The sequence below is a fragment of the Neomonachus schauinslandi genome, chromosome X (assembly GCF_002201575.2).
Source record: "Neomonachus schauinslandi chromosome X, ASM220157v2, whole genome shotgun sequence".
In the NCBI taxonomy this organism is placed as follows: domain Eukaryota; kingdom Metazoa; phylum Chordata; class Mammalia; order Carnivora; family Phocidae; genus Neomonachus; species Neomonachus schauinslandi.
The window spans coordinates 21,206,386-21,227,822 of record NC_058419.1 but is presented as its reverse complement, the minus strand read 5'-3'; the positions used below and the strand labels follow the sequence as shown (position 1 = coordinate 21,227,822).

Below are 21,437 nucleotides of genomic sequence, written 5' to 3'. Positions count from 1 at the left end.
AGCCAACTCTTGGTTTCAGCTCAGGTCATGATCTCAGTTTCCTGGGATCAAGTACCACATTGGGCTCTGCTTGAGATTCTCTCTCTCCCTCTCCCTCTGCCCCTCCCCTGCTCACATTTCTCTAAATAAATAAATAAGTCTTTAAAAAATAAATAAAAGCAGTTGTCTCTAAATACTGGAATTGTATACTTTGTTTTTTAAACTTTTCTGTATTTTCAATATTTTCTATAGTACACATATTCTTTTTATAATTATAAAAATATCTTAATAAAACACCTATTCATCACAGATATTGCAGGACATCTCTATTCTCGTATCCTTTTAATAGTTAATTCATTACATACACTTAAAACAGTTCTCTAAACATTATACTATAAATCAGGCTTTTTATCAATAGAAACTTTCACTTTATTCCAAATGAGGATGAGAGGTATTGCATCTTAATTTTTCTTCCCCAACCATTCATTTTTTTAAATGAATAACCTCAGACCTACATGCATGTTTTAGAGGGAATTAATGTATTGAGTGACATTGTTTTTCAAACTCTTCTGCCAAGGCAGAAGAGAATGAACAGTTACTCCTGGGGGCCTGAGGGCATATAAAGTCTGTCTGCTTGGTTCTCCATTGTAACCTAGGTGCCCAACTCAGGTCCGGGCGTGAGTGAAATGAGTAAAAAAAAATAAATAAGCTAATAAGGGGTCTGGGAACTTGTCAGGGAGGGTAGGAGTGTAAGAAAGGGAGGAAATGCATGCCCATCAAGGGAAAACAAAAAGAATTAATGCAGCAGCTAAGGGCAAAAAACACCAAGAACAAACTGCTAGCTTTAACAGTTTTGCTAAAGATTGACTTTTCAATAGATACCAGAGCCAGGATATGGATTGGGGAAGTGGGGCACCTCAGCAAAGGAGCAGAGGAGACAGACAAGTATGTGGAGGAAACTGTAAGCCAGATGCATCTGCTCAGGATTCACACAGTTGTTCCTACTTTTCTTTATGGTAAATGTAATTCAGACCACTGAGAGATCTAAGTCTTTCCTCCCTGTCCCACTCCCCTATACTCCTGGACAGGTTCCCAGACTCACCAAGATCTTGTTTCTAGTCTGAAGACTGCTTGAGTATGTGATTATAAAACAGGAAGTCACACAGGGCCCTTTAAAGAAATCAAGGCCACAAATACTGTCTATGAAAGGCTTCCTGCACAAAATTAGGGTAAGACATAAAGTGTCACTTGTCATAAATCTGTGCAATTATAGAAGAGATAAATCCATATTTGGAGCGTGATGTTGATGGATCAAATTCCCAATCTCTTGATCTCTCTCTCTCTCACACACACACACACACACACACACCTCTCATACATTCTCCATTGTCATTCTCATAAATACATACCTAAAAACACCAATATATCAACTACATCTTTGAGAATCTTGCATTCTGAAGCATCTAAAATGTCCTTTGACAAATAATTAGAAAATATTTCAACCAAAGGCCAATTATTTTTAAATTTAAAAAAATCTCTAGATTCCAGCTTTAGTCTGCACCCTGACTCTGGACACAAACTCGACATCTAATTTTAATTATCCATCTTACAAATGTGTAATGAAACAGGTTAAGGGGATATTAATGTGAAAGTATGGGTGACAGAACAAACACATCCCCAATGATGGAAAAACTCCAGAAAGCTCCTCTTCTTCCCAAAAGATCATCTTCATATTACAGAGGATAATGCATTTTGCTTTCTTCAGTGAAAGGAACACACCTGACAGGCCAGTTTTAGAGCATGCCAGTGACTTCAATGAAGGCCTCCTCCTTAGAAGACACTTGTCATCAAGTTTTCTATGCCCCTCAGCCCCAGTGAAAAAGCTTAAGGCAAAATCCAACAAGTTCAATCAGTTTCAACTTCACAAAGGCAGAAAAATACCCAGCTAGATTTGCCTTCATGAGAAAGTACCTTTAAATATGCTTAGAGTGTCTTTTTTTAACAAGATCCCTCTGTTTGCATATGATCTGCTCACTGCAATATAACACACGCATAAAACAGTGCAACTGTGTTTGTTTTAATAATCCCATTTTGAGCAGCTGTTTAATGATCCATGGTGTTAAATGAAAACTACAGGTGTTCCAAATGCAAACCTTATGGCCCAGGGCCCCCCTTATTACTGCTTCACAATTAGCAGCCAACTGCTCTTAGGCTGTGCAAAGAATTGCCGCCATCATCATTACATTATTTCTTAATTTCATTCTCTACCTAAGTGTCTTCCCCCAAAGGAAAAACCTGCTTGGCATGGGAAAGCATAACAGTGACAAAACTAAAAGGGAAGGCAAACACAAACCATTCCCTGCCCAACCACAGGCAGGCCTCAGTTAAGGGGGAAAAGTTGGCTGAAAGGCTCAGACACTTGAGGAATACTCGAGTGGCTTGATGGTCAAACTGAGCAAAGCCTTCTTGAAACTATCAGTGCTCATGAAGATTCCATTGACTCTTTCCTCCCCATGATTTTCCAAGCTTTATTACTCTCCTAAACCAAATTACCAGAAGCCACATAACTGGACCCTATCACTCTGGCTTCTGCTTTTACACAACTATCATTTTAACCTCACAACTTCAGCTTTCACTGAGGGTACGTATAATAAGCAGTAAAGGAGAAAAGCTTCCTTATCATGTGAAATTGCTAATCTATAGCATCATTCATTACATAGCTCAATACCCCTTACATAAACATGCCTGAGACAAAATTAATCAGAGCTCAGCAACAAGTTTATCTTTCCATATCAATGGGTATTCTTTCTTCTATAAAAGTAGTAGTTCTCAATTCTGGCTGCACATTAGAATCATCTAATAGTCGGCATATTCGCATGCCATCTCCATCCTAGACCAGTTAAATTTGGATTTCTAGAAGTGGGTGCTGGACAGGGCTGTTGAGTTGTGCAGCATCAGGGGTCACCATTTACAATGTGCTTGGCTAAGCTCCAGGATTATACTCTGCAGCCAAGATTGAGAACCACTGCCCCAGAAAATGAGAGTTTTATAACTCACTGCCTTTGCCTCCTCATTTTGGTTACTAAGAAGCTCAAAACTAATTGTGTTGAATTGCAGTAGTTTTCCTCTGCCAGACTTTTTCAATATAATTTTCCCTCTGAATCCCCTTGCATTAAGGGTTGTACCAGTACTTTAATGTAAGCTACCAAATATTCTTTTTATAGATAAAGCAAAATAAAACAAGCAAATAAGTAAGAATTTGTTGGGAGGCAAAGGTAGATCAATATATATCTTTAATAATCACTTCAAACATAAGATGGCCAAAAATGAACCCCTGGTTCCCCTCATACTAGCTCTTCCCTAATTCTTCCCCTTTGCAGTAAACGATGCCCCATTTGCTCAGTTGCTCAAAAGCGATCCTTGACTCTTCTTCTCTTTCATCCCACATCTTGGAAACATCACCAAGTCTTTTTAGTTATGCCTTCAAAACATATGTAAAATTAACCACTTCTCGCCATTTCCACTGTTACCAGTTTTTTTGAGGGGAGTTCGTTTTGTTCATTTTTGGGTTTGGGTTTGTGGTTTTGTTTTTGTTATTGCTTTTGGTAGCTTCCAACAATCCCAGAATCTCTGGGGCTTCTGGAAATATTTATTTCTTGCTCAAGTTACATGAGGGCTGCAACTCAACTGAATTCTGCTGGGTTCCACTGGGATGAACTTAGTTTCATGTGTCTACAAAGGACCCTGAAGGCCATGATATTCTGATAGTGGAGAACAGAAGTTCATGGGCAGCAGAGCCAAACCATAAGTGCATTTGCAGCTCTGCTCTGATAGGATATAGGTTACATCTTCTCAAATTTAATTGTCCAAGTCAAGTGACATGGCCAAGCCCAAAGTTAAGAGGGAGGGAAAATATATTTAGCCTACAGGAAATCATGGCAAGAAAGGAACAAATACTTTCGAACAAATATACAATTACCACAGTCTCCTAATGGCTATCCCAGTTTCCACCTTTGATGCCTTTGGTTTTTTTCTCAACATGGCAGCCAGAAGATTCTTATTAAAATTCAAAACTGATAACGTAACGCCCTTGCTTAAAACCCTCCAATGGCTTCCCATCACATTTAGATTCAAATATAAATAATTTGTTTGTTTGTTTATTTAAAATTCCCTTCATGATCTGGCCCCTGCCTACCTCTATGGTCTTCTCTTATTACTCCCCTCTTCACAAAATCTGTTCTGGCTATATTGATCCTCAAATATATCTTCCCCCACTCAGGGCCTTTTCATTGGCTACATCCTCTACCTGGAATGTTCTTCCACTTGGTCTTTGTAGTCTGGCTCCTTCTTTCATTAAAAACTAAGTATGTCCTCCTCAGAGAACCCTTCCCTGACAACATAATCTAAGGTTGCTCCCTCCACTCACTCTATCACATACGCCTATTTTAATTACCTGCACGCCATGTATCATTATCAGAAATCATTTATATTATTTTATTTACATGTTATATAAGCCCTCATTACTCAAGTTTAAACTTTTTTTAAGATTTTATTTATTTATTTGAGAGAGAGAGAGCATAGGAGCAGGGAGAGGGGCAGAGGGAGAAGCAGACTCCCCACTGAGCAGGAAGCCCGACACAGGGCTCGATCCCAGGACCCCAGGACCATGACCTGAGCTGCAACTGAGCTACCCAGGCACCCCAAGTTTAAGCTCTTTGGGGGCAGAGGCTTCATCTGTTTTATTAACTGTTTTATCTTATAGCACTTAGAACAGCATCTGAAAAATAATAGGTGCTCAATAAATATTCATTGAATGACTCAATCACTCCCCAAGTAATGCTTATACTTGTAAATATTTAAGTAAATATAGTGCTATAGTTTCTTCAAGCATAGGACAGGGAATTGGACAGATTACGTTTTAAGTCTCATCAAATCTTAAGATTCTGTGGTTTTCTAGCCAAGTCCCTACATTTGTACAGCAATTTTCCACCTGCAAAGACATTCACAATCATTACCACTTTTGATTCTCACAAGAACCCTGTGGGATTTCCAGGGTAAGGTATTAATACAAGTGAAGAAACTGCTTTATACATTGGGTCAGGATAAGGGAGAGGCAACAACTGAGAAGAACACTGTTACTGACTGACCCTTTAGTACATGGACAGATGTAAGCAGTAGGATCTAAGCTCTTCAGGTTTTACACTTTCCCCCTCTGATCCCCTTAAGACATTCAGACACTGATAGTAGTGTTGTACACCAGCCCCAACCATCTCTTTTTCCTTCAGAATCCAGACTTCCCTACCCTATAGTCCTCCACTCAACTGGATCTGGTCAGAGAAATCCATAACTAGATTGTGATCTTTTCCCAAAGCAGTTTGTTCTCCTCCAGGAGAAAGAAACAATCTCCAGAAGTAAACGAGGTGAGATTCTCTGGCTGGTGTAATGCTTTGAAAAGAGTCTGGACCATGGTGAGGAGTGTGTCTCACTATTCCCCTGTTTACAAGTAAGCAGAGAGAGAAACAGATGGGCCAATTTTACCATCTTACAAAAAACAGTGTTTTCAATATGGTTTCCAATATGGAATTTTGTTGGGGGACTGGATGGCCAAAGTAATTATTTCAGGAAGACAACAATAAACCTAGTTATGGGCAAGCAGCATGTTTTTTGATTGATAGCATTAATTAAAGTGTGGACCAACAAATGAGCCAGACTTCTGCAGTATGTAACTGTCCTTGGAACAAAGTTCAGGTACAGACTGAGCCTGTTGAAGCATGCCCAAATCCTCTACCTCCCACCTGCCAGTGCTTGGAAGTCTTCACAGAGAGCCTTGCCTCTGTTGGTTCTGCTAACAGAGTTGGTGCCTGCCTCTGGCTTTTGAAGAACCCTGCTTTACTCTAGGTAAGATCACCCACACTGGCTTTGTCTATTCTCACTGAGAAGCAGGTTAAATCAGAGCAGAGGAAAATAATCCTGCCCAGTGAGACAGCAATACATCAGTGGGGTTCAGAAAACACTTTACTTTTTTTCCTTCAAATTTATTTAAATTCTAGTTAGTTAACATACAGTGTAATATTGGAGAAACTGCTTTTAATCTTAACTTTGGGGAACACTATGCTTAATGAAAGGTAAAGAGGAATGCAGATGATCACCATATGGCCATTTTTAGAAAATAGGAAATGCATAATGATGGTGGAGTTTAACAATGCTTAACTTAATTCCCGATTTCTGATCCCCAACTACCACCACCCCTTAGGTAGATCCTAGTATAATTCCCTCATTTCCAAATGAGACCTCCCATTTAAGGTTATTTTAGCAAGCATAATTTGTTAGGTCAAAGGTATAAGACAAGCAAAAAAAAAAAAAAAAAGCACAAGGCAAGCATAACTGGAACATAAAATTGTATATGGATGCAGGGGAGTCAAAGTTTGGAAAAATAAAGAGGAATCTGATCATGCCAGATGTTGCATGGAAGGCTGAAGAGTTTAGACATTCATTTAATTGTAACTCCTGACTTGGCTGGGGAAAGTTGGTGGGCAATAGTGAATACAACAAAGAAGGAACCACTTGTGAATCCTAGCTCTGACATTACTCACAGATAAAAATAAGCTGTTTAACTACAGAAATTTGAGCAGCACCAACAAGTCCCCATGCTTTGTCCATACCCTCTTCCCACTGACCCAGCCACTACCACCACACCCAAAATCCCAATAATGTAATAACAATAACAACAACATTAGTCACTAACCTTTACTAAGCACTTACTATATTCCAGAATCTATTCTAAGCACAACACATAGATTATTACTCATTCCTCTAGTTCAAGACATTAAAACTTCCTGACAAAATGCATAAGTTTCTGGAAATAATACATTAACCCATTATCAATGACTAACATCTAAATATTCACTAGATCATATTAATGAAGGGTGGTATGCAGAGAAATAACATGATGAAAAAAGTTTCTGGAAGATTCATTTGACAGCTGTATAGAGAATCAATTAGGACTAGAAAGAACATAAAACCCTGCAAATGAGTTAAAGGCTGTTCTATAGGAAATCCTGTTGTCAATCCTGTCAATTAAGTTTTAATTGATATATAAGTTTTATAAATTTAGATATATATGTGTGTATATGTATGCATGTATACACACACGTACATACACACACACTCATTTATGTATATACTAGAAAACAAACCCAATCAGATGGGCCCTTTTAAGCAGTAAATGTACAACTGAGAGTATGCAAAGGGAGGCCCAGAATTAAGTATTGGAGTTAGCACTAGAGAGCCTAATTGCTTTGCATAAGAAAATTTGTAATACCTTTAGATTCCTCCTGAGAGGACAGGTGCAAAAAGTAAAGAAAAGGGAAGAGGCCATGAGGAAAGATCAAGGAGGCTAAGCAACATGGTGGGAGGCTGGAGATTGGGTTAAGGGACTTTGAAGGACAAGAATAGTTACTACTCCATTTAAAGTTGTTTGCATGCCTGTGGTAAAAATCCCCCTATATCCCCCAAGCTTCATTAAAATCAGCCACATCCGCTTTCCTTGTGTGAGTGGGTTTTTGGAAAATTAAGGCTAAGTTCTGAGTTTGAGACAACATACTATAGAACAGAAACTGCACATACAGCAGAGTGAGAAGACACTGACATGGCAAGTGCTCAGAGCTACGAGTGACTGCAATGGCTCATGGAGGGCTTTGGACTTTCCACAATCACTGGGATAGAGGTTCCAGCCAATCTTACTTAGATTCTAAGGATGATGAGGGTGACTCTAGCTGACATTATATTGCATGTGTATAGGATTTTCTTAAAATGAAATGCAAAAGCAACAGGAACTAGGAAGTTTTCCAACACAATTTGGTTGCCATAGGCCCCTAAGCTGAGCTATTTTTTTCTTTTTCTTCTCATTTACTTGTGTGTGTGTGTGTGTTTTCCCCTTTCAAAGCTGGAAATGGTAAATTACAAAAAAAGGTCCAGTAATTCCAATCGCAGGTATATCATGCCTGCATTCTGCAATCTGTAAGTGAGCTTTATGAAGAAAGAAAATTGATCAAGGTAGAAGAAGATTGCAAGCCATATGCCAGTGTCAGGCAGGAAAGCTGCAGCTGCGCTATCAATTAGAACATTCTAATACCCGGTTATGAAGACTGACACTTTGAAAGTAATTAAGTATTAGATATTTTTAGGTAATTGCTGCTGCAGGAACATACAACCTGTGCATTCGGAAGATCGAAGACTTGATAGTGGCATCTTCCTAGGAGGCTGCACTATCTTAATTGTCTCTAATCATTTTCAACACCTATGGTGTTTTGTGATTGCCTCAAGCATAGCAATTGGTCAGATGTGAACCAAGGGAGAACCGCCGCCTCTTCTTTTTTGCTAAGTATCACGGAAATCAGCAGGGGCATATTGGAATATCAAACTAAACCACAATGACAGAAATAGCCCATTGACGTGCTAGATTCCCATTAAAAGCATACACTGCTACAGCTAATTTCCTATGGCTAGTAGGGGATCCTAGGAGGCAATAATCATTCTGTCAAGATGCTGAGATCGTCAGAGATGTCTCTTTCTCACTGGGGTAAAAATAGAGGAAAATCTTAGCCAATCATTATTTTATTTTTTTATTTTTTTTTTAAAGATTTTATTTATTTATTTGAGAGAGAGAGAATGAGAGAGCACATGAGAGAGGGGAGGGTCAGAGGGAGAAGCAGACTCCCTGCCGAGCAGGAAGCCCGATGCGGGACTCGATCCAGGGACTCCAGGATCATGACCTGAGCCGAAGGCAGTCGCTTAACCGACTGAGCCACCCAGGCGCCCTAGCCAATCATTATTTTAGTTAACATATTGGCATTGTGCGTCCCTACCATGTGATCAAGCCCTAGGCCACACATTGTGGGGGAGACAGAAGGGCCCTCAATAACAACAAAGAATTCACAGCAGCACCTTTGCATAAAATCATAGAATTGTAAAGAGCTTCCAAGAACTACCATACCTGAGACTCACCCTTTACCAATCAAATCAGAATTTTGGGGTGGGGGCAGGGGAGAGGGGGTGGGCATTGGACATTGATATATTTTATATGTATTTTAGAGCTCCCCAGATGATTCTAATGTCAGCCTGGGTGGAGAACCACTTGTTCATCCCAACCCCCTTATTTTACAGGGGAGAGAACTGAAATCCACAAGGTCACACAATTGTGGCAAATCTACCCCTAGAATCAAGCCTCTGAACTCCCAGTGAGAGCTCTTTTCTCTGTCACATAATGCTGCTTCCTGTCAAAGGAAGGTAATAGAAGGTAAGGAACTTACTCAAGGTCACACATCTTGTAAGTGGCAGAACAGATATTTAAACCCAGACAGTCTGATTCCACAGTCTGTGCATTTAGCCACTATGCTGTTTACATCCCAAAACAAAGCCAATCAACAGGATCAGGCCAGATGATAATGACACCAACAGTGCTGTAGGAATGTAGAGAAAGGAGCAGTGCATAGAGGAAGGTCATGTTTGAACTGGACCTGGAGATCTGGTAAGATTTGGAGAAGCTGACTTGCCAGGTTAAGGAGAATTGTTGTGGGAATGGTATCAGTGAGGGAATGGAGATGGGAATCCACAAGGTATACTCATAAGGGAAACAGTTGCCATCATTCTTTGAAAATAATTTCAAACTTAAAAGTTACAAGAATAGTACAGAGAATGCCTGTTTACTTTTTACCCAGGTTTATCTCATTCTCTTCCTGCCACACACACACACGTTGATCAGCTTTGTTTTCGGATGCAGATAGCAGAGTAGCCAAATGCATAGACTATATATATACATACATACATGTGTGTATGTATAATTTATTAAATAGAACTAATTTCTATATCTTATATAGAATTTTATATATATTTAATATATGTATATATATAATTTGTTTTCAGAACCATTTGAAGGTAGATGACATACATCAATCCCCTTTGCCCCCTAATACTCCAGTTTGTACTTCTCCTAAGGACAAAGATATTCTCTTAGATAACCACAGTATAGTTATCAAATTCAGGAAATTTAACATTGTTACAATACTTTTACCTACTGCCCATATTCTTATTTCATCAATTGTCCCAATAATGTCCTTTATGGCATTTTGGTTCCTCCAGCATAGGAAGCAACCCAGCATCATGACTGCATTTAGTTGTCATATCCCTTTAGCTTCTCTTAATCTCAAACAGTTCCTCAGCCTTTCTTTGTCTTTTATGACACTGACATTTTTGAAGAGTAGAGGCCCTGTATTTTATAGACCATTCCTCAGTTTTGGTTTGTCTGATGTTTCCATATGGTTAGATTCAGGTTATGCATTCCCAGCCAGAAAACTACATAAGCAATGTGTCCTACTCAGAGCGCCACATTTTGAGGACAAAATGTCTGCCTATGATATTGGTTTAGATCATCTGGTCAAGGCATTGTCCAGTTCTTCCACTGTATGGTTATTCTTTTTCACTTCATAACTAAAAGCCATCTATGATGAGACACTTGGGGACTATGCATATATCTAGCTCTTCATCAAAATCCCCCCGCCAAAGTTAGCACCAGTTAATGATTCTTGCCTGAACCCTACTATATTATGATGGCAGCAAAATGATGATTTCCCAGCTCTACCACTCCCTCCACATAAATCAGTTGGCGTTCTACTACAAGGAATCCTTTCTCCCCAATTTATTTGTTTATTTATTACTGGTGCACAATTTAATGGTTCCTACACCTGGCTCTGCTATTCACAATAGGGGGTGGCTAAAATATTATGGTAGAATGGGGTGCCTGGGTGGCTCAGTCGGTTAAGCATTGGACTCTTGGTTTTGGCTCAGGTTATGATCTCAGGGTCACTAGATCAAGCCCCACATAGGGCTCCACGCTCAGCACAGAGTCTGCTTGAGATTCTCACCACCCCCCCCGCTCCTCCCTTTGCTGTCAAATAAATAAATAAAATATTTAAAATATTATGATAGAAGCCAGTGGAGGTTCCAAATATAGGCAAAAGTGTTTTGACACTTTACGAGAGAAACAAGGCATGCACATCTGGAGATAAAAGGAAAAAACTAGTAAACCTATAGGAAGTCCTGGTGGTGGGTTAAATCAGATATAATGCCCATTAAAAATGCAGCCAACTACCTGAAATCCAAACAGAAGTACTTTGCTGTTTGCTTGAAAGCACTGTACCTATTTACATGTAGCATCTCAATTTTCAACCACCAGCCCAGCAAGGATTATTTCAAGAACCTAGTTTTGTCCAAAAAAAAAAAAAAAATGCATTCAGCTAAATGCATCTTGACAGTTAGATTATTCACAGCTCCAGAAATAGATAGGCTTTCTTGAGGTGGGTTTGCTGAGAATGAGGGATTGGACTACAGGAGGTGGTAATTAATCTGATAAAAATCGCTCAAACTGTGAAAAAATTAATCCTGCTGAGATTTCAGGGTATGTTAGCAGTTCAGTTAGGGTTTGTGCAAACCATACCAGCAACACTGAAATACCTTAACAATCAAGAGCTGCTGAGGCCCAGGGGAGACTTTATTATCAATAAATTTAAAAATCAGGACTGCAAATCCAAAGAGTGCTTTACACATCAGTGGATTTAGATTCGGGTTGAAATAAGTCATGTGAGGAATATGCATCAAATTTCTTCATTAAAGCACACAGAGAAGGCCATCTCTTTTCCCAAGTGCTTTTTTTTCCCTCCTATTTTACCCCCTCCCCAAAAGCATACTCAAATGTGAGTCTGCTTTGGTCACAGCTAGGTCTGGACAGACCAAGTAAGTTTGGGGTTACCTTCTCTCTGCTGCCCCCTCACATAAAGAGCCTCCAAAAAATGATTTCCTTATATTTTCTGAAACTGAAAATCCTGATTATGGTAAACAAGGCTGATACCAGCTTTGCCTCATGCTGTCTTACAAAGATTTTTGTGCTGCCTCAGAATGTAAAAAGTTGTAAGGGAGATACGCTTTGCATGAGAAAATGTTGGAATATTTTGGGAGTGTCAATAGTTAAGGGGTCTAAGAGGACAGTTTTTAAAAAGATCTCATTCAAGAAAATTCAGAACATAGGGCTGATGTACAAATATAAAACAACAGGGATTTCTTGGCACTCATTTCATTAAAGTTTGATTGAGTTTTTAAGCCTTTTTGGAAAAAGAACAGATGCTTTTAAGGTAATAACTGTAACTGGTTTACATAAAGCATTCAGGTTCTAAAAGATACAAGTGAATTCCCTAATTTCAAACCATATGATGGGTCCATTGTTCCATCAAAATGACTCTTTTGCACCAACAAAGCCTGACTTCCTGAGTTCATCCACCATGAGAACCTTAAACAATTTGTTGGTAACCAACTAGTTAATCAAGTCCCTTCTTGGGAGAATTTAAGTTTCAGTTCCTGGAAGGTCCAAAGCAGAGGAATACTGGCTGTTGTGCACAAACCACCCACAGGATGCTTTAAAGGACTCTTGACATGTTGGAGACATTAGATTCAAATTTACTATTAAGCTGCTGTAATACTGTTCAATTTCTGAAATGATTTTGTGATCTTTAGAACGATGGGATTTCTCATAGAGCTCTTTGGCCTTGAAACATACTTATTCACAACATTTGTCATATGCAGCGACATTCAGCTACAGCAGAGTAAATAGGTTTAAAACAGTGCGTTCTGCCTGCTGGAATGCTTTATCATTATACTTTGGCATCCTCAAATGCAATAAATGTGGAAATTTGGAATTGAAGGGCTTGATTTCCAGTCTCATTGGCCTCTCTCCCTTTGAATTAATGTGGTGCCATTGAGTTCAGCAATAAAGCATCTCATGCTAACAGAGAGAAAATATCAACTTTCTTCCTGTGCATATGTGAATTTGGCAAAATATCAGTAAGAAGGCAATATAAAAGTAAAAATTATTTAGCCATCATGAATATTAGAAGGTGAATTTGATGCATAACTAACACCCTGCAGAATTTGTGGTTCTGGCATATTGGGGGAGGTAAGACATTAATTGAGTTAAGCTTTGGAAGAAAACCCTTTTTCTAGTGATAAAAACAAAGTAGTATTCTGGATGCTTTTCTCTAAGTAATATTACATTTAAATCACCTTATCATCATCATCATCATCAAAGAATTGCTGCTTAAAATTTCCTGTTTCTAGGCATGCATAGTATAGAGAAGGGATTCTACATACTCTCCCATTCTTAGCTCTAGTGTCTTGCCTGGTTCCTCTCTCTCGTTGTGCCACTCCCTTGGCTAAAGCCATTTGCAAAATGAGCCACAAGCTTGGGACCAACATGTTCCTTATCCCTGCTCCAACCATGCAGGGCAAAAAATGCTAATTATCCCCAACTTTCATTTCCCCTTCTTCCAGTTTTAAAGCCACCCGATCCAGATGCCACCAGGCTTCCAACTCACCAAATATCTTGTGTTTGTGCATTCTTTCTGCTTCTAAACTTTGCAGTGCTCTTCTCCTCTGTTCCAGGAAAATTATGCCCTTGACAGATCTCCTGATGCTGGCCATCTACCTGAACTGCTTCCTGTTGCCTGTACTAGATTTTTCTGGACATGAAGCTGAATCCATTACTGAGTTGGGATCTCCCAGACATGTTGGTTTAGTTTCTAGTTCCAGATCTTTCTTGCCCTGGCCCATCTTGCTGCCTTCTAAAACATCTACCACTGTTTCACACATTTACCACTTAACCATACCCTGACTTGTTCATGACCAACTATTTACTTCATGTATTCTGGAATAAAGTCAGTTCCTTACTTTTCCTCTAACACCACCTTCTGATGGGCAGAAAGAACCATTTATATACAGGTCATGAGAGACTATAGACTCTGAGAAACAAACTGAGGGTTCTAGAGGGGAGGGGGTTGGCGGGATGGGTTAGCCTGGTGATGGGTATTAAAGAGGGCACGTACTGAATGGAGCACTGGGTGTTATATGCAAACAATGAATCATGGAACACTACATCAAAAACTAATGATGTAATGTATGGTGATTAACATAACATAATAAAATTTAAAAATATATACAAAAGGTCAGACTGGGTAGCTCAAGAAAGCCTGTATTTCAGGAAAATTATACTTGTATAAAGTACATTAAAATGTATTTCTAAAATCCCTGAAGGTTATCAAAGGCCAGGACAAGTGAGGCACTGCCCTTGGATGCAAAATGTAAGGAGGTAGCAAAAGACTCAGAATCAAGATAAATAATATTTTAATGCAACCTTTTTTTAAATAAAAAATAAGACAAAATACATGATGAACAAAATATCAAAATTTTAAATAAAGACAGGATCAGTAAATGGCAGTATCTAGCCATATTGGAGCCTGAAGGTAAAAGAAAAAAATCAGCAATATTGATTGTCATAAGTAATGTTCCCTGCCTTCTAAAGATAAAGATCCCAAACAAAATGGAAGCCTGAGTTGTTACACGAGGATGTAAACTGAAGAAGCTCAGAGAAAAGTTAAATTGCTCTCTGTAAGAAAGGAGACAGGTGCCTGGCTGGCTCAGTCGGTAGAGCATGCGACTCTTAACCTCAGGGTCATTAGTTCAAGTCCCACATTGGGCATGGAGCCTACTTAAAATAATAATAATAAACAAAATTAAATAAAAATAAAAATTTAGGGGCGCCTGGGTGGTTCAGTTGGTTAAGCGAACACCTTTGGCTCAGGTCATGATCTCAGGGTCCTGGGATCAAGCCCCACATCAGGCTCCCTGCTTGGCGGGAGGCCTGTTCTCCCTCTCCCGCTCCACCTGCTTGTATTCCCTCTCTCGCTGTCTCTCTCTCTCGGGCAAATAAATAAATAAATAAAATCTTTAAAAAATAATAATAAAATAAAAATTTTTAAAAAACAAGGAGGGCGGAACAAGATGGCAGAGGAGTAGGAGACCTGAATTTCGTCTGGTCTCAGGAATTCAGGTAGATAGGGATCAAACCATTCTGAACACCTACAAACTCAACAGGAGATCGAAGAAAAGAATAGCAACAACACTCTGAACAGAAAAGCGACCACTTTCTGGAAGGTAGGACTTGCAGAGAAGTGAATCCAAGGCGATATTCGGGAGGATAGACGGCGGGGGAGGGGGCCTCCGTTGGCCGCTTCTGGCAAGTGATAGAGCCGCAGAGCACAAAATCGGAACTTTTAGAAGTCAGCTCCGCTGAGGGACATCACTCCAGTGGCTAAGCGGGGGGTGGAACCCTCATGGGACAGTGTGGTCTCAGGACCCTCGGGGTCACAGAAAGACCGGGGGTGCCTGAGTGCAGCAGAGCTCCCAGGTATCAGAGCAGGGAAGCCGGCTGCAGAGACGGAGCCGAGGAGTGGGCTGTCAGCTCGGGGTTGCCATAAACCATGATCCACGGCACAGTCGGGCCACTGCTCCTCCAGCAGGGACCCAACAAGTAGCAGATCCGGGGAGACTCACCTTCTTCCCCGGGGAGGAGAGGTGCAGGAGTGCACTGCAGGGATCTGCTGGGTTTGGAGACTCCACACGGGGTTGGGTGCCAGAGATAGAAACGCGCGGTCACAAGCCGGGTGAGCACAGAGTGCAGCTGGAGACTGGGAAGACGGGAGTGACTGACTGATTTTCTCTGGGGGCGCACTGAGGAGTGGGGCCCTGAGTTCTCAGCTCCTCCAGGGCGGAAATTGGGAGGCCGCCATTTTCACTCTCCGCCTCCAAGGCTGTACGGAAAGCTTGCAGGGAACAAAAGCTCCAGAGAGCAAACCCGAGCAGATTACTTAGCCTGGACTGGGCAAGGGTGGGGCAATTCCGCCTCCGGCAAAGACATTTGGGAACCACGGCAACAGGCCCCTCCCCAGAAGATCAGCGAGAACAGCCAGCCAAGACCAAGTTTACCGATCAATGAGAACAGCAGAACTCCAGCGCTAGGGGAATACTGCACATAGAATTCATGGCTTTTTTTACCATGATTCTGTAGTCTTTCAAAGTTAATTTTTTTTAACTGTCTTTTTATTTTTTTTGAATTTTTCTTTTTCCCTTTTTCAACCAACATCTTATCAACCCCTTTTTTAAAAAACATTTTTATTTTTCATTTTTAGAGTCATATTCTATCCCTTCATAATAGTTACCCTTATTTTTGGCATATATATATAAGTTGTTCTCTCTTTAAAATTTTTGAGATAGTTTCTTCTAACAGAAGATATACCCTAAATCTCTAGTGTATGGTTTTTTTCTACTCCCCTGCCTGATCACATTCTCTCCCTTTTTTTTTCTTTTTTCTTTTTTTAAATCCTCTTCTTTCTTTTTTCAAACAACTTCTTATCAATTCCTTTTATAAAATTTTTTATAATTTCCATCTTTACAGTCATATTCCATCCCTTCATCATATCAACCCTTATTTTTGTACATATATAAGTTTTTCTTTCTTTAAAATTTTGGGAGGCACTTTCTTCTAACAGACAAAAATACACCCCAAATCTAGTGTGTGGCACTGATCTATATACCAGCCTGATCATATTTGATCATATTCTGTTTTTTTGTTCTGTTTTGTTCTGTTTTTGTTTGTTTCTATCTTTATCTTTTTCTTTTTCTTTTTTCTCTCTTTCCCTTTCTTTTCCCACTGCTTCAGGTCTTTTCTGATTTGTTTAGAGTATATTTTCTGGGGACATTGTTACCCTGTTAGCATTTTGTTCTCTCATTAATCTATTCTCCTCTGGACAAAATGACAAGATGGAAAAAATCACCTCAACAAAAAGAACAGGAGGTAGTACCGACTGCCAGGGACCTATTCAATATGGACATTAGTACGATGTCAGATCTAGAGTTCAGAATCATCACTTTAAAGATACTAGCTGGGCTTGAAAAAAGCATGGAAGTTATTAGAGAAACCCTTTCTGGAGAAGTAAAAGAACTAAAATCTAACCAAGTCGAAATCAAAAAGGCTATTAATGAGGTGCAATCAAATATGGGGGTGCTAACTGCTAGGATAAGTGAGGCAGAAGAGAGAATCAGTGATATAGAAGACCAAATGACGGAAAATAAAGAAGCTGAGAAAAAGAGAGATAAACAACTACTGGATCACGAGGGCAGAATTCGAGAGATAAGCGATACCATAAGATGAAACAACATTAGAATAATTGGGATCCCAGAAGAAGAAGAGAGAGAGGGGCAGAAGGTATAATGGAGCAAATTGTAGCAGAGAACTTCCCTAATTTGGGGAAGGAAACAGGCATCAAAATCCTGAAAGCAGCTCGGGAGAAGAGATCTGTAACCTACAATGGTAGAAACATTAGATTGGCAACAGACCTATCCACAGAGACCTGGCAGGCCAGAAAGGACTGGCAGGATATATTCAGAGCACTAAATGAGAAAAATATGCAGCCAAGAATACTCTATCCAGCTAGGCTGTCATTGAAAATACAAGGAGAGATAAAAAGCTTCCAGGACAAACAAAAACTAAAGGAATTTGCAAACATGAAACCAGCCCTACAAGAAATCTTGAAAGGGGTCCTCTAAGCAAAGAGAGAGCCTAAAAGCAACATAGACCAGAAAGGAGCACAGACAATATACAGTAACAGTCACCTTACAGGCAATACAGTGGCACTAAATTCCTATCTTTCAATAGTTACCCTGAATGTAAATGGGCTAAATGCCCCAATCAAAAGAGACAGGCTATCAGATTGGATTAAAAAACAAGACCCATCGATATGCTGTCTGCAAGAGACTCATTTTAGACCCAAAGACACCCCCAGATTGAAAGTGAGGGGGTGGAAAACCATTTACCATGCTAATGGACACCAAAAGAAAGCTGGGGTGGCAATCCTTAGATCAGACAAATTAGATTTTAAACCAAAGACTGTAGTAAGAGATGAGGAAGGCAAAGACTTAAAGGGTCCTTACTTAAAGGGTCTATCCAACAAGAAGATCTAACAATTGTAAATATCTATGCCCCTAACATGGGAGCAGCCAATTATATAAGGCAATTAATAACAGAAGCAAAGAAACACATCGACAACAATACAATAATAGTGGGGGACTTTAACACCCCCCTCACTGAAATGGACAGATCATCGAAGCAAAAGATCAACAAGAAAATAAAGACTTTAAATGACACACTGGACCAAATGGACTTCACAGATATATTCAGAACATTCCATCCCAAAGCAACAGAATACACATTCTTCTCTAGTGCCCATGGAACATTCTCCAGAATAGATCACATCCTAGGTCATAAATCAGGTCTCAACTGGTACCAAAAGATTGGGATCATCCCCTGCCTATTTTCAGACCACAATGCTTTGAAACTAGAACTCAATCACAAGAGGAAAGTCGGAAAGAACTCAACTACATGGAGGCTAAAGAGCATCCTACTAAAGAATGAATGCGTCAACCAGGAAATTAAAGAAGAATTAAAAAAATTCATGGAAACCAATGAAAATGAAAACACAACTATTCAAAATCTTTGGGATGCAGCAAAGGCAGTCCTAAGAGGAAAGTATATAGCAATACAAGCCTTTCTCAAGAAACAAGAAAGGTCTCAAGTACACAACCTAACCCTACACCTAAAGGAGCTGGAGAAAGAACAGCAAATAAAGCCTAAACCCAGCAGGAGAAGAGAAATAATCAAGATCAGAGCAGAAATCAATGAAATCGAAACTAAAAGAACAGTAGAACAGATCAACGAAACTAGGAGCTGGTTCTTCGAAAGAAAGAATTAACAAGATTGATAAACCCCTGGCCAGACTTATCAAAAAGAAAAGAGAAATGACCCAAATCAACAAAATCATGAATGAAAGAGGAGAGATCACAACCAACACCAAAGAAATACAAACAATTATAAGAACATATTATGAGCAACTCTATGCCAGCAAATTAGATAACCTGGAAGAAATGGATGCATTCCTAGAGATGTATCAACTACCAAAACTGAACCAGGAAGAAATAGAAAACCTGAACAGACCTATAACCACTAAGGAAATTGAAGCAGTCATCAAAAATCTGCCCCCCCAAAAAAAAGCTCAGGGCCAGATGGCTTCCCAGGGGAATTCTACCAAACATTTAAAGAAGAATTAATACCTATTCTTCTGAAACTGTTCCAAAAAATAGAAATGGAAGGAAAACTTCCAAACTCATTTTATGAGGCCACCATTACCTTGATCCTGAAACCAGACAAAGACCCCATTAAAAGGAGAATTACAGACCCATATCCCTGATGAACATGGATGCAAAAATTCTCACCAAAATACTAGCCAATAGGATCCAACAGTACATTAAAAGGCTTATTCACCACGACCAAGCGGGATTTATCCCTGGGCTGCAAGGTTGGTTCAACATCCATAAATCAATCAACATGATACAATACATTAACAAAAGAAAGAACAAGAATCATATGATCCTCTCAATAGATGCAGAAAAAGCTTTTGACAAAGTACAGCATCCTTTCTTGATCAAAACTCTTCAGAATATAGGCATAGAGGGTACATACCTCAATATCATAAAAGCCATCTATGAAAAACCTACAGCAAATATCATTCTCAATGGGGAAAAACTGAGAGCTTTCCCCCTAAGGTCAGGAACACGGCAGGGATGTCCACTATCACCACTGCTATTCGACATAGTACTACAAGTCCTAGCCACAGCAATCAGACAACAAAAAGAAATCAAAGGCATCCAAATTGGCAAGGAAGAAGTCAAACTCTCACTCTTTGCAGATGATATGATACTTTATGTGGAAAACCCCAAAGACTCCACCCCAAAACTGCTAGAACTCATACAGGAATTCAGTAAAGTGGCAGGATATAAAATCAATGCACAGAAGTCAGTGGCATTCCTATACACCAACAACAAGACAGAAGAAAGAGAAATTAAGGAGTCGATCCCATTTACAACTGCACTGCAAACCATAAGATACCTAGGAATAAATCTAACCAAAGAGTCAAAGGATCTGTACTCAGAAAACTATAAAATACTCATGAAAGAAATTGAGGAAGTCACAAAGAAATGGAAAAACGTTACATGCCCATGGATTGGAAGAACAAATATTGTGAAGATGTCAATGCTACCTAGAGCAATCTACACATTCAATGCAATCCCCATCAAAATACCATCCACTTTTTTCAAAGAAATGGAACAAATAATCCTAAAATTTGTATGGAACCAGAAAAGACCCCGAATAGCCAGAGGAATGTTGAAAAAGAAAAGCAAAGCTGGCGGCATCACAATTCTGGACTTCCAGCTCTATCACAAAGCTGTCATCAACAAGACAGTATGCTACTGGCAAAAAAACAGACACATAGATCAATGGAACAGAATAGAGAGCCCAGAAATGGACCCTCAACTCTATGGTCAACTAATCTTTGACAAAGCAGGAAAGAATGTCTAATGGAAAAAAGACAGTCTCTTCAACAAATGGTGTTGGGAAAATTGGATAGCCACATGCAGAAGAATGAAACTGGACCATTTCCTTACACCACACACAAAAACAGACTCCAAATGGTTGAAAGACCTCAATGTGAGACAGGAGTCCATCAAAATCCTAAAGGAGAACACAGGCAGCAACCTCTTCGACCTCAGCTGCAGCAACTTCCTCCTAGAAACATCGCCAAAGGCAAGGGAAGCAAGGACAAAAAAATGGCAAAAATTGGGACTTCATCAAAGTCCTTCATCAAAGTCTTCATCAAAGAAACAGTCAACAAAACCAAAAGACAACCGACAGAATGGGAGAAGATATTTGCAAATGACATATCAGATAAAGGGCTAGTATCCAAAATCTATAAAGAACTTATCAAACTCAACACCCAAAGAACAAAGAATCCAATCAAGAAATGGGCAGAAGACATGAACAGACATTTTTCCTAAGAAGACATCCAAATGGCCAACAGATACATGAAAAAGAGCTCAATATCGCTCGGCATCAGGGAAATCCAAATCAAAACCTCAATGAGATACCACCTCACACCAGTCAGAATGGCTAAAATTAACAAGTCAGGAAATGACAGATGTTGACGGGGATGCGGAGAAAGGGGAACCCTCCTACACTGTTGGTGGGAATGCAAGCTGGTGCAGCCACTCTGGAAAATAGTATGGAGGTTCCTCAAAAAGTTGAAAATAGAGCTACCATACAATCCAACAATTGCACTACTGGGTATTTACCCCAAAGATACAAATGTAGTGATCTGAAGGGGTACGTGCACCCTGATGTTTATAGCAGCAATGTCCACAATAGCCAAACTGTGGAAAGAGCCAAGATGTCCATCGACAGATGAATGGATAAAGAAGAAGTGGTATATATATACAATGGAATATTATGCAGCCATCAAAAGGAATGAGATCTTGCCATTTGCAACGATGTGGATGGAACTGGAGGGTATTATGCTGAGCGAAATAAGTCAATCAGAGTAAGACATGTATCATATGACCTCACTGATATGAGGAATTCTTAATCTCAGGAAACAAACTGAGGGTTGCTGGAGTGGGGGGTGGGGTGG

The 21,437-nt window shown here is 39.7% G+C and overlaps 1 pseudogene; it reads left to right on the top strand.

Moving 5' to 3' along the window:
• Window positions 1-748: 748 nt before the first annotated feature.
• The window catches only part of LOC110576078, a 61,878-nt pseudogene continuing 41,189 nt past the window's right edge, over window positions 749-21,437 (top strand).